Source organism: Pseudophryne corroboree, chromosome 11, assembly GCF_028390025.1.
Source record: "Pseudophryne corroboree isolate aPseCor3 chromosome 11, aPseCor3.hap2, whole genome shotgun sequence".
In the NCBI taxonomy this organism is placed as follows: domain Eukaryota; kingdom Metazoa; phylum Chordata; class Amphibia; order Anura; family Myobatrachidae; genus Pseudophryne; species Pseudophryne corroboree.
The window spans coordinates 302,346,783-302,361,640 of record NC_086454.1 but is presented as its reverse complement, the minus strand read 5'-3'; the positions used below and the strand labels follow the sequence as shown (position 1 = coordinate 302,361,640).

General features: G+C 48.1%; 1 protein-coding gene across 3 annotated transcripts in view; it reads left to right on the top strand.

The window, feature by feature from the left end:
* The first annotated feature begins 330 nt into the window (after positions 1-330).
* ANKRD11 (ankyrin repeat domain containing 11) overlaps positions 331-14,858 on the top strand; it is a 446,248-nt gene continuing 431,720 nt past the window's right edge. For all 3 annotated transcript variants that reach the window (XM_063945538.1, XM_063945536.1, XM_063945537.1), the window contains exon 1: positions 331-965. The gene's annotated coding sequence lies outside the window, so the exon portion shown is untranslated. The remainder of the gene's footprint in view (positions 966-14,858) is intronic.

Here is a 14,858-nt window from a genome sequence, read left to right as displayed (position 1 = left end):
GGCTATGAATGAGATCGTGCTAGTGCATGCACCCAGCTAACGCTGACTATTGCTGTGTATGACATGCCATTATTATTATTATTATTATAATACATATTATGCTACAGAACATTATTGGGGGGTAAGGGGCGGGACCTCTACGCACAGTGTGGGCAAACAAGTCCTGAGAAACGACCAATCACATCCCGAGCTGTCAGAGATTGATAGCTTCCGACCCGATGAGCGCGCGCGCTGCCGATTGGCCACGCCCCGTATGCCTGACGTCAGCTGCAATACACAACAACAGAAGCAGGGAAGCGCTGAAGACATGGCAGCTGCGCCCCGCCCCCCTCTCCCTCTCTTCCTTTCCTCCTCCCAGCGCTGTATCCTTCTACGTCACCGTGCACATCCACCAATCGCAGTTATCGACGCAGACGGCCGCAGTTGGGCAAGCCAGTGGCAGAGCTTGTCACGTCGCCATTCCCCTCCACCCCGCCGCCCCCCCCCTCTCTCCCAGGGAGCGCGCCTCAGGGGAGTCAAAGGGCGCGTGGTGGACGAATCGGCGGCTCGCCGCCATGAGAACGTGAGGGGACGCGAGCGGCACCGGAAATCCCGCACCGAGTACCGACCATTGGCTACCGCGCATCTCTGTTGGGGCTGCTGGACATTTCCCTGTCGCCGGAGCTGTGAGACTGTTCCACACCGATTTCCTCACGTCATCCGGAGGGAAGCGGCTTCACCCCCCCTTCCCCTCATCGGCTCCAGCTGGTTTCCGTTCCCCTCCCCCCACTTCCACCGGGTAACGGAGGAGGGGAGGAGGGGGAGGTAGGCCGCGGCCCCCGCCGGCTCCATGAGCAAGTTCGCGGCCTTCCCTCCCTCCTCCTCCTCCTCCTCCTCACCGGCCCCATCACCGTGGGGCTCCAGCAGCCAAGGAGTAGGGATTAAGGACTAGCAGACACCTGGGCGCCCGGAGCGCAGCTTTCTCGGTAAGAGACGATTGGTAGGAGGGGTTTTCGTTAGCCATACACTTCCCCCGCCAGTGGCTGGCTCTGTGCTGACCCCCCCCCTTCCCATAGCCAGTGGCTGCCCCCTTCCACCCCTACTGCTAGTGGCAGGCTATGTGCTGCTGCCCTCTGCACTCCCCCTGCCAGTGGCTGCTGCCCTCTGCAACCCCCCCTGCCAGTGGCTGCTGCCCTCTGCAACCCCCCCTGCCAGTGGCTGCTGCCCTCTGCAACCCCCCCTGCCAGTGGCTGCTGCCCTCTGCAACCCCCCCTGCCAGTGGCTGCTGCCCTCTGCAACCCCCCCTGCCAGTGGCTGCTGCCCTCTGCAACCCCCCCTGCCAGTGGCTGCTGCCCTCTGCACCCCCCCCCCCCTGCCAGTGGCTGCTGCCCTCTGCACCCCCCCCCCCCCTGCCAGTGGCTGCTGCCCTCTGCACCATCCCCCCCATGCCAGTGGCTGCTGCCCTCTGCACCATCCCCCCCATGCCAGTGGCTGCTGCCCTCTGCACCATCCCCCCCATGCCAGTGGCTGCTGCCCTCTGCACCATCCCCCCCATGCCAGTGGCTGCTGCCCTCTGCACCATCCCCCCCATGCCAGTGGCTGCTGCCCTCTGCACCATCCCCCCCATGCCAGTGGCTGCTGCCCTCTGCACCATCCCCCCCATGCCAGTGGCTGCTGCCCTCTGCACCCCCCCCCCCCCTGCCAGTGGCTACTGCCCTCTGCACCCCCCCCCCTGCCAGTGGCTACTGCCCTCTGCACCCCCCCCCCCTGCCAGTGGCTGCTGCCCTCTGCACCCCCCCCTGCCAGTGGCTGCTGCCCTCTGCACCCCCCCTGCCAGTGGCTGCTGCCCTCTGCACCCCCCCCCTGCCAAATAGCTGGCATGGGTGTACAGTATGATTATTGATGGAAATGCTGTAAAGACCTCATTGTTTAATTCCTTAAACGTTAACTTCTAAGGATTCAATGATTATTCTTTAAGGAATTGAGGAGACTGTAATTGTTGTATTTTACGTTCGTTAGTCTTCCTTGGCTTGGAACACATATCTGAAATAAGCGCTGCTTGTCATGCGTGTTATGGTTGTAGTAAATTTCCAATGGATGGTGAGCTGGCTGTGCCTGCTGATTAGTGTATTATCTTGAGGTCTTCCTGTATGGTGACTTTCTGCTCTGCTTGTTTCGTCATCTCTTAAGCAGCTTTGTTGTACTTTATTAATGTAATGTCGTGTAGATCATGTGCTTTTGTGAGTTACATAATGGATTACTGAAATTTTATATCCGTGTTGTCTGCATGCAGCTGAAAAGATGGTGGCACAGTGGTTACCATTGCCTCACAACACAGGGCATTGGTTTTTCTGATCTGGGTGTCCTGTGTAACCCACAACCCTAACCATACAGGCAGGTTAATTTGCTTTTCACACAGATCAACCTAGAGTTGTGTAATAAGATGGCACTGTTGGCTTCAGATTTCCAGGTGCTGAGCTAGGCCGTATAAACAATTGATATGTGTGATATTTAAAATTTTAGCTTGAGTGGAAATTCCTTGGTGTGTGGTAGAGATTACTGCTGGCGAGTTATCTTTGGAAGGGTCAGAGACTGTGTACAGGAAGCTTGTTTTTAATGTGAGTACAGAAGCGCCATAAGCAACAATTAACTGTCTTTGTGTTGGCGAGGCATCAATTTTACTGTAGAAGTTGTATATAGAATAAAGATTGTAGTCTTGTGAGCAAGGTACTTTTTATATGTACGTTAAATCTTGTTTTCTGTTCCTAAGTGTAATGTAAATACTCGTACACCCAACTAAGATGAGTCTTCCATTTGCTAGCGTACTGGAATAATCAAAAGATGATTATTTTCTTCAATAATTAATGAAATTGACGACAATGTAAAGTGTGTGCTCATAGCTATAACAAATATGTGCAGAATTATACAGTAGTTCTTAAATATATAGAAGCTTTACATTTATTTCTTGTCCTATTGTAAATGCGCATAGTTTTTATGGCTAGATGAAGTGGGGGGATGGGTTTTGAATGGGAAAACAAATTTGTGGTGGTGGCGCTTTATATATCTGGGAATGATTTATATTCTGTTCAAAGGGGTCAATTCTATTCGGCAACTAAAGAATAGCGCCGGGAATTAGCTCCTGACGCTATTCAATTCAGCTAAAGTTAAGTCGGCGATGTCCCGTTCTCGTCGACTTAACAGGTAGTTTTGTCGGGAGAACGGGCATTCTCCGACTTAACTACCCGGCGCGAGGCTGATTCCCGACAGAATCAGCCTCACGCCGGCCGCGAGGCAGCACTTTTGTCGGGTTTCTTCTCTCATCCCCCGGGGATGAGAGAAGAATTCCCGACAATTGCGGGCAACTAGTAGCAGAATTGAATAGCGTCTGGAGCTAATTCCCGGCGCTATTCTTTAGTTGCCGAATAGAATTGACCCCAAAGTGTCTGCTCAGAATGGATGGCAATATCTTGTGGGTTTGGGATGTAACTATGCACTATGGGAAGATGGAAAATCCCTTATTTAGTTTGACTGTCAATAGATCATTTTTAATAGCCATGTAACATGTGTTATGCCAGGTAGTAATACTATATGGTGGGCATCCAATTGGTCGCAAGGTTTTTACTTTAAAAAAAACCTGATGCCCAATATTGAATTACTGCGGGGATGTGTGCTCCCGATACCTGCAGTATTCAATAAAAAAATTGCGCATGGAGTTTTCTGTTTAGAAAAAAGATACTTAATCAGTCAGGTGGTATTAATGGGTGCTTGGAGCAACTGAAGTGAATGTGATGTTGCAAAATACTTTTTTTTTTTTTTTTTTTGTCAAAACAAAAATCATCAAGCATTGGCCTCATTTATGAGGTGGGCCTGCTTGAAGTAACAATACACTGAAGTATAGACAAACAGATGCTATAGACAGGATAACTAAAAATACACTAGAATTCAGGAAAAAGGTAGTCAGAAGGAAATGCTTAACAATGGGCTAGTAAATCATTAAGATTTTAGTAAAGGCGTCATAGTCCATCGAGGAGATTAAAGTGGATTTGCTGAGTTTCTGTGCCAGCAATGATGTGGCAATCCAGTTTGTGCTTTGGGTTACGTAACATCTATATTGAATGCTCTCCAACAGTGATTGCCTGTCTGTGAACCAAATTAAATACAACTGGTTGACTTGGCCAAAGTTTTTCCCACCATATCCAGTATGCTGTCAAGGGAAGTCCGAGGGACATGGAGGTGAGCTGAACGTGCCATAAGAATGCAGGACGTGCGCTTGCTTTGCACAGTATATGTCCACAAAGATCTTGTGTAATTACAATGGTAACTAGTCATGCTGTCTACACATTCTTTGCAATGTATAGGCTACAGCAGGCCTGGCCAACCTGTGGCTCTCCAGATGTTGTGAAACTACACATCCCAGAATGCCCTGCCACAGTTTTACCATTCCTTAATAGCAAAACTGTGGCAAAGCATGATGGGACTTGTAGTTTTGCAACAGCTGGAGAGCCACAGGTTGGCCAGGCCTGGGCTACAGCCTCTTGAACAGGCTGCACAGGACACATTTTATGTGTATATAGAAGTTCTGCTAGTAAGTCACCTTGATTTACTTTGTTTGCTATGTCCCATTTGGGATTCCTGCGGCCTGTTCCCTTGTTAATGTATACAATGTAAGCTGCTTCCACTGGCAGGAAACACCCTTTTAACCGTCTTTAGAGGTATTGATTCAGATTGGCTGTAGATAGTTTGTAGTCTGGAGGTCCCTTTGAACATAGATGCATTTAAGTGTGCTGGCATGATGGTGGTTTACCAGCTAAAGCAGCCTGTCCCTCCACTGTTGGCTATTTTAGAAGTCTGATCGGATGAATGAGCTTTTGCAGACAAGCCTGGTTCTAATAAAATCAGCCTTTTTCCAGCGTCTCTGTGATTGTCAGTCCTAGTCGGTAACTGTTTGCATATTCTATTGCATGCAGTGTTCTATTCTCTGAAATGCCTTCTTGTGTTTATCCCAGCTGCATCTATTAATCCAAACGAATGTGTTATGTTACCTATGCATTTGCAGCGGCAATGTGTTGGGCGTCTGAGTAAGGTGTTTGGGATGAAGAAGGGTTGTTTTGGTTCATGCCTTGTTGTGGAAATACATTTCTAACGTCTCGATAGCGTTCATGGATTTTCCATAGGTATGTAATTTTAATAGGCTTTCCCACTGTAATATATTTAATTGTATTATATAGTGTATGCTGCTGATTCAAGAGTTCTATGCCACTTAGGTGTGTGCCATTCCAGCATAATATTTCTAATTTAGCTTTTGTGCATCTGACTGATTCCAGTACTGATTGAATGTTTGCAGATACTGCACATAGCTCAGTTCCCAGTCAGCATGGAAATTATTTTATAGTCTCTAAGGGGGCAAGTCAATTACCATAGTGAGGATGGAGCCTCTGTTAAGTGCCCAGTGATATTCAATTGCTACCACAGTAAGCCCATGCCCACGGGATTTCTGGTTGCACCTTCCAGAGTGTGCGAGCAGAAATCTGCATGAACTAGTGCCCTAGGGCTAGTCACGGTCTTAACGGGGGTACACACGGGGAGGTGTATGGTGAGCGATCTATCGCAGAATGCTCAGCACACAGCGCGATGTGTGCTGAGCGAGGGGGGGCTCTCTTCACCCAGCGGTAAAGTGAGCGATCTGACAAGATTGGCCTGCATACAGGCACAATCTAGAGACTATGACTCATGGGGCCGCGTATTGTTATCGGTATGGGGCATACACACGGAGTGATGTTCGCTTCTTTTCTAAGCAATCTGATTGCTTAGAAAAGTAGCGCAATGTTGCTTAGAAAAGTAGCGCACATTGCGCTATGTGTACCCTCCTGTAGTGCATGCTGTAACAGTATCACTATAGGACTTAACCTGGGAGATACAGCAACTAAATCCAAGGCATTAGTCATGGTAAGGTGCATCTCCTAGCTTAGCTGTGAAGCGTGATGCAGTTAATTGAATAGCTCAAGGTACGTAAGGGGCATTTCATGTTTTTTGGGTGTCCAACGTAATGTGCCAATTGCTTTATATGCGCCCAAATAGACAGGGTTTAGCAGTGAACAGCGCCTGTTACGTCTAAAGTCCTGGTTAGGGTACCTGAAATCCTGTTTGGGCACCTAAATCCTGGAATTTGCACACAGTTCTTCTCGTACTTCAGTAGGCTGTGAGAACAAATGTCAACCCCCACGGCTAATGGACATTTAAATGAAGCATCAATTGAATTTCTACTTTTTGCTCTTCCAAGTGGTAGCTGTGGTTGGAAATGATTGAATTGCCCCCATAGCCTTTTGACCTACAGCCCCGCAATGCTAATTGGCCCCCTAAGGGTTCGCCAGAATAGTGTGTAAGGATATAATATTGTCTGTCATTTAAAAAAAGCATAGTTGATCAGGCAGCTGAGCAGTACTGGCTTACAGCAATAAAGTCCAGTTTCCTGCTTTGCTGGCCAGTTTGGATTCCCAGGCCCAACTTGGGCATTCATTTGATTTTTCATTGGTAAAGAAATAGAAGACATTTGTTCAGGGGGCGATTCAATTGTTTATGCAATCACGATTTGGGGGCGCTATTCTCAAAATTTTTTTTTTTTTTTTAATTATGTTGCACCCAAATAGACCCGGTGTAGCTGTGTAAAGCAGCTAAACCCATCTATAGTAATGGGGTGATGTGGAAAGTGCTGTTTGAGTGCACACACATTGGGGTCGATTCAATTCTGCAACTTATGAATAGCGCCGGGAATTAGCTCCCGACGCTATTCAATTCAGCTGCTAGTTACCCGCAATTGTCGGGAATTCTTCTCTCATCCCCCGGGGATGAGAGAAGAAACCCGACAAAAGAGCTGCCTCGCGGCCGGCGCAAGGTTGATTCTGTCGGGAATTAGCCTCGCGCCGGGGAGTTAAGTCGGAGAATGCCCGTTCTCCCGACAATTCAACCTGTTTAGTCGACGAGAATGGGACATCGCCGACTTAACTGGAGCTGAATTGAATAGCGTCGGGAGCTAATTCCCGGCGCTATTCATAAGTTGCCGAATTGAATTGACCCCATTGTCTTCACACATTTCAGCTAGCCACATTTGGGGGGTTGAGAGCTGAAAATGAGTGCGTTTAGTCTCAGGGAAACAAACGCAGCAGCAATTGATTCTTCTGGCGGGCGAGCCAGGGTCTCTACCTCTTCGACCAGATCTTCTGAGACAAGGTCCGTTCCTACACCCCAATTTACACAACTACATTTTGCGGGGTGGCTGTTGAAGGATAGGGGGTATTCCAGACTCAGTCATTCCTACAATGTTAAGAAACAGAAAGCCGGTAATGTCGGGCCATTATCACCGCATTTGGTGTTTATACATTTCTTGGTGTCAGGATTGTAGATTTCCGGAAAAGCCTTTTTCGTCTTTCCAGACTTCTTCTTTTTCTGCAAGACCTATTAAGCGCAGGTTTGCGCGTAGGGTCTTTGAGGGTACGGGTATCATCTTTCGATTTTATTTTTTTCCTAAGAACTTTTAGCCATATTGCCGGAAGTACAGACTTTTCTCTGCAGGGCGCTCTTAGACTTCAGCCGCCCTTTGTACCTCCTATAGCTCCATGGGTTCTGAATTGGTGTTGTCCTTGCTTCAGTCTTCTACATTTGAACCATTAGAAGATACAGGCAATAGACTCCTTACTTGGAAGGCGGTCCTTTTGTTGTCTCTAGCTTCGGCTCGTCGAGTTTCAGAATTAGGAGCACTATTGTGTAAACCACCATATCTTATCTTCCATGACGATAGGGCGGAACTTCAGACACAGCCTACTTTCATTCTGAAGGTTGTATCAGTGCTTTATGTAAACCAACCTATTGTGGTACCAGCGTTTCAGGACCCACCTGGGAGTCCCTCTACTCTGGATGTGTTTAGAGCCTTAAGCCCAGTACTCACGGGCCGATCAAGGAGAGATGCGTGCTGAGCGAACCGCTCAGCACACATCTCTCCTGCCGCTCAGCACAGCGCGATCTGTGCTGAGCGTGCGGGGGGAGACGGGGGGGCCGCTCACTTCACCCAGCGGGTGAAGTGAGCGACCCGCTAGATTGGCCTGCATGCAGGCCAATCTAGCAGCGGCGATAGCGATGTGCGGGGCCGCGCATCGCTATCGCCGAGGGGGCTACACACGGAGCGATCCTGCCGATATTCTAAGCAATCTAGTCAGATTGCTTAGAATATCGCTCCGTGAGTACCCCCCTTTAGATGCACTATTTGTTCTGTATGATGCTACCAGACGGGGCTGTCCGGCCTCCAAACAAACGCTGGCTCGTTGGATTCAATTGACCATTCGACAGGCTTATGTCAGTAAGCGTTTACAACCTCTGGCTACTATTGGTGCTCATTCCACTAGAGCAGTGAGTGCATCCTGGGCAGCACGCCGAGGTGCTTGTACATCTCAACTTTGCCGGGCAGCCACTTCGTCTTCGGCAAATACTTTTATCAAGTTCTATAGTTTTGATACTTTTGCGGCTTTGGCTTCTAGTTTTGGTAAGTTTGTTTTTGCATATATCTCGGAGCTTTCCGGCCAAGGAGGAAAACTTTGTGGTGTCCCCAGCGTAAGCTCCAGTGTCCCCTAGTGGAATGAAAGAGAAAATAGGATTTTGGTACCTACCAGTAAATCTGTTTCTCTGATTCCACAGGGGACACTGGACGCCCACCTCAGCTTTCACCTGCTTTTGTGTATAGTTTTCAGGTATGACCTGTTGGTTGTGTTCTGTAAGTATGTTTCTATAGTTTTTCGTATCTCCTATGTTTCATCTCCTCTCGGCCTACATTTTTCCAAACTGGGGAATGGTGGGTAGTAGAGGGGGAGGAGACTCTCACTTTTTTTTTATTTATTATAGATGTGCTAGTTCCCACTGGCTAACCCTTACTACCCAGCGTAAGCTCCAGTGTTCCCTGTCTCCTATGTACCCAGTGTTCTCTGCCTTCACAAGGTAGTAGTATGCAGGAACCCGAGTGGTTAGAATCATTCACAGGCATGATTACTAATATTAATACAGATTTGGGTACAGCCATACAGGAAAGGCAGAACCTTAAACAATCTGTAGCTGATTTTTTGCTTAAGGCTGTTGACCACAGCGTGCTTTTATGAGAGACCAACAGAGGGTTGGTCTCTCATAAAAGCACGCTCCCACAGGTTCTCCAGTCTGACTCTAATTCTGAATTACCAGAGCTGGATGAGGGAGAGGTAGACATGGAAGATGACAATTCTGTCTCCGGGTGTTGAGGCCCTGATTTTTTTTTTTTTTTAATTAGAGAAGTCCTCAACATACCAGATAAGGAGACAGAACCAGAAGAGGTTTTTTTTATTTTTATTTTTTAATGTGAAACCAAAATCCTCTGCCACCTTTCCTATAGGATACGGTCATTAGGTTGACTTTTTTTTTTTCCATCTTTTGAACTTTTTCATACTTAACGATCCATTTGGTCTACGATTGGGAATAGTAACCTTGCGAGCCATGCGAGGGGACACTGTGCACTAATTGGGGTTCCCTGTCACTTTACGACAAAAATGACACCAAAAAAAGAAAAACAATAAAATAAAAAGTCTACCTTTTTCTATGTCAACCTAATGACTGTCGACCTAGTCACTGTCGACCTAATGCATGTTGACCCTATGACCCATACCCTTTTTATATCAAAGAAATTAAACTCCCTTTCTAAAGAGGCGTGGGTCAATCCTGACAAGAAATTCCAAACTCCTAAACGGTTACTAAATTCCTTTCCCTCCTGAGTATAGGAAAGTATGGGAAAATCCCCCGTCCTTTGGATACTTCAGTGCCCAGGATGCCACGCAAAATTGTACTGCCTGTACCTGGGGCTATCTCTCTAGGACCTAGCTAACCTCAAAATTGAGACAACACTCAAATCCATTTATACTGCGTTGGGCGTAGCTCAAAGGCCCACTATAGCTAGTGGCTGGATTTCTAGGGCCATGGTAAAATGGTCTGAGGATATAGTAAGGGGTTTTGACTCCCTGCCTCAGGATGAGATCATGACACTACTGCATCAATTTTATGAGTGAGGCCATTAAAGAATTGTCTCATCAATGGCCGTACCACAGCTATGGCGGTCTCGGCTCGCAGGGCTCTATGGCTTCGACAATGGTTAGCGGACGCTGATTCCAAGAAAGGTGTGGGGAATCTTCCTTTTACAGGGGATGCCTTGTTTGGGGAAGAACTGAACCAAGTGGATTTCTCAGGCAACGGCGGGTAAGTCTACTTATCTGCCGTCTGCTGCGCCTCCTGCTAGACCCTGGGTGACTCTTCAGTCCTTTAATGTGGGCAGAGCAGGAGATGCCTCAAATGCTGGTAGAGAAAATCGCTGTAAGTCCCATAAACCAATGGTTGCTGGATCCCTGAACCAGGCCTCTGGATCCTCATCCACTAAGACCTCCACATGAGGGTTGGCCCCAGCAGCAGGGTGACTTTCAGGTAGGTGCTCGCCTTCACCACTTAGCCCATGTGTGGGCACAATCCTGCTGGGATCCTTGGGTGAGGGACCTCATATCCCAGGGATACCGATTGGAATTTCAAGCACTACCTCCTCTCAGAGTCTTCAAAGTCAAACTTTCCAGCTTCACCCGTAGCAAGGGTCACCTTTCAAGACTCCATTCAAAACTTCTACAAACGGGGGTTGTGGTCCCAGTGCCGCCTCCGTTACACCACAGGGATTTTTACTCCAGTCTATTTGTTGTACCGAAACTGGACGGTTCGGTATGGCCCATCTTGAACCTAAAATCTCTGAACCCGTATCTACGTGTGTTCAAGTTCAAGATGGAGTCCCTGAGGGTGGTGGTCTTAGGTCTGGAGGAGGGGGAGTTCCTAGTATCCCTGGATATCAAGGACACTTATCTGTACATACCAATATGGCCTCCTTATCAGGCTTACCTCCGGTTTGCTATACTGGACCACCACTTCCAGTTTTAGGCCTTACCCTTTGGTCTCTCCACAGCTCCGAGGGTGTTCATAAAGGTCTTGGCGGAGATGATGCTGCAATTGTGCAGGATGGGAGTTAACATAGTCCCCTACTTGGACGATCTCCTGATAAAGGCGGTGTCCAGGGAGCGTCTGCTACACAGCATCGACTTGGCTACTCGCCTTCTTACAGAACGTGGGTTGTGGTCTGCTCTGTGCTCAGGCCCCTCAAGATCTCAATTCATCTTTGCATCCGCCTACTGGGCAAGATGGTAGCCTCCTATGAGGCAATCCAGTACGGCAGATTTCATGCCAGTCTGTTCCAGCTGGATTTGCTGGACAAGTAGTCAGGGTCTCACCTGCACATGCACCAGAGTATAGTTCTGTCGCTAAATGCATGGATCTCCCCATTATGATGGCTACAAGTCTCACCTTGTGGAGGGTTGGAGTTTCATTACCCAATCCTGGATTCTACTGACAACGGATGCCAGCCTCTGAGGTTGGGGTGTCTGTGACCCAGGGGGCTCAGTTCCAAGGGAAGTGGTCGAGTCGGGAATCTGCACTCCCAATAAATGTTCTGGAACTCGGGGCAATTTACAATGCTCTTCTGCAAGCCGCCTCTCTTCTCCAAAATCAAGCCATCCAGGTGCAGTCTGACAATGCCACGGCGGGGGAGTACATAACCCGGCAGGGAGGAACAAAAAGCAGGGCTGCAATGCGAGAAGTGTCACGGATACTCCTCTAGGCGGAAGCCAGTGCATCTCAGCCATATTCATTCCAGGTGTGGACAATTATGAAGAGGACTTACTCAGCAGCGGAGGCCTTCACCCTCGGGTGTTTCAACAACTGGTTCACCGGTGGGGCTTTCCGCAGATATACCTGATGGCTTCTCGTCTCAACAAGAAGCTTTGCCGTTACTGTTCCAGAATATGAGATCCGCAGGCTGCAGCAGTGGTCACTCTTGACGGTGCCGTGGTCTTACCAGTGAGTTCTAAAAAGACTGAAAAGAAAGCGTTCAGGCAATTCTAATTGCCCCAGATTGGCCTCGTCGGGCCTCGTATGCAGACCTCCTGACCATGTCTCTGGAGGAACCCTGGCCTCTTCCGCTTCTCAAGGACCTTCTTCAACAAGGACTATTTGTCTATTCAGACTTACTGTGGCTACGTTTGACTGCTTGGAAGTTGAGAGGGAGATTCTTGCCAGAAAAGGTCTCCTATCCAAGGTTATTTCCACTAGGGTCCAGGCCCGTAAGGTGATCACGTAAAAACATTACCGCCGTATCTGGAAGACATGTATGTTTTAGTGTGAGGGTAGAAAATATTCTCCCGCAGAGTTTCAACTTGGCCGTTTTCTGCTCTTCATGCCAGCAGGCGTGGATATGGGCCTAAGTTTAGGCTCCACCAAGGTTCAGATTTCGGCTCTCTCCATCTTCTTCCAGAAACAACTGGCGGTACTTCCTGAAGTACAGACATTCCTGAAGGGTGTTCTTCGCATTCAACCAGCCTTTTTCCCTCTCACGGCTCCGTGGGATCTCAATGTGGTATTGACTTTTCTCCATTCGGACTGGTTTGAACTCTTGCACAGGGTGGATTTGAAATATTTTACTTGGAAGACTGTTACGTTGCTGGCTTTAGCCTCTGCTAGACTTGTGTCAGAATTGCGCGCCTTATCCTGTGAGAGCCCATATTTGATATTTCACGAGAATAGGACGGAGCTCGGGACTGGCCCGCATTTTTTGGCGAAGTCGGCCTTTCGCATTAATCAACAGATAGTAGTTCTGATACTGTCGGATACGTCTGTTGCTCCAAAGTCCTTGGACGTTGTGAGGGCTTTGCGGATTTGTGTCAAGAGGACAGCTTGTCACAGGTTGTCTTACTCGCTGTTTGTTCTTTTATGACGCTACCAAAATTGGATGTCCTGCTTCTAAGTAGTACACTGCTCGTTGGCTCTGACCATTCAACAAGCCTATTCTTCGGCAGCGTTGCCACTTCAGAGTTCTATCCAGGCCCACTCTACAATGTCAGTGGGTTTTTCCTGGGTGGCTGCCCGGGGCGTCTCGGCCTTACATTTGTGCCGTGCAACTACTTGGTCTGGTACAAACGCGTTTGTAAAGTTCTATAGGTTCGACACCTTGGCCAGAGATGACCTTCAGTTTGGTCAGGTGGTTTTGCAGGGGTCTCGGCACTCTCCCACCCATTCTGGGAGCTTTTGACTTACCCATGGTACTACTGTCATCCCAGTATCCACTAGGACGTTAGAGAAAATAGAAATTTGATACCTCCCCTCACGGGAACGCAGATCGGAAACACATCCAAAATGCCTGATTTCACCCGATTATATCGGCCCGAATTTGGATGAAATCGGGTATTATCGTTCTAGTGTATGGGGCCCTTGACACTTATCGCAGTCTCCTGAGGTGCGAGAAGAAATGTGTGCGAAGTCTGCACTTTGGGCGTCCATACGGGAGTATGGAAGCCCAAAGCTGGACTTTTGACAGGATTTACCCGGGTAACCTATCTGTTTGGGTGCGACATGCGCATGGGAGCACAAACATCACTTGAATTGTGATAATTGTTTGGGTGTCTAAACAGTCCCATTTTTTTTTTTTTTTTTTTTTTTATTCAATACGTTTTTATTGTTTTTTCAGACAAACAAACTAACAAACACCCATACAAGAAGAAAACATTAAATAGAAATAAAAGAACAGAACAAAATAAAAATAAAAATAAGGCAGATCGTAAAGGAATGCACTGTACGTATACGAATTCAATTCAACGAGTATTGAATGCATCGACATGGCAGGGTATACAGGTTACAGACACCTACATGTTATAGATAACCAACAGCATACTTTCTCTACATTGTTCATACCAGTATGCTATATAAAGTGACCAGATAGCACTACGAGGGGAAAGCACGGGTACACTGGAGATGATAACCACCTATCCCATATCTTATAAAATTTGTCCGGGGCTTTCCTAGAAATATAAACAAACTTTTCATGGGACACAACAGAGTTCACTAGCGGGATCCATTTATTAATGTCAGGGCCCTCAGGCGCCATCCACGAGCGCACTATCAGTACCTTGGCCAGAGCACAAAGATTTAGAATATATCTTCTGGAGTGAGCATCCATTATCTCTTCATCTATGACCCCAAGGCTACACACAAGGGGGGTAAACACGTCAAGGGGGATCCCCGTAGAAGCTATTATCCGTATCAGCTCCTGCCAAAAGTCCCGCACCATCGGACAGGCCCACAATAGATGCCAGAAGGAACCATCGAGAGAGGCACACTTCGGGCACCCAGAATCGCCCCGCCCCCCTACGCTGACAAGACGTGTGGGAGTGATGTAAACCCGATGTAAGATAAACAAGTGTATCTGCTGAAAACGGGCCGAAGTGGTAGCAGTACGTGAACTCACCAAGGCCGCCTCCTACACATCTAAGGGAATCTGTCCCAAATCTACCTCCCATTTAGATTTAAGGTGTGAGAGATTGTCAGAGTGATAGGCACCGAGCAGAGCGGAGTAGATAGCAGAAATAGACCCAGAGCCTAAAGCGTCTGTCAGGAGCAGGCGAACCGGTGACTTCCGAAGGAGAGGCGGAGCGGCACTAAACTGAGACGCGCATGCGTGACGAAGCTGAATATATCTGTAATAGTAGAATGCGGGTATGTTAAACTCAGTCTGCAACTGTCCAAAAGAAATAAACGTGCCAGAGGAGTACAACTGGTCAAGGGAACAAACTCCCCTGCGTCCCCACACCGATCCCATATGAAGGGACTTGAGATGATTGAGGGCATGAGTGTGCGTCAATGGGGTGTCAGGATCCCATCCCTCCCCCCCCCACATAGAGTGTACTTGCCTCCATACCATAATCGCTTGTTTAACCAACGGCAGCCTAAGGAGTGTA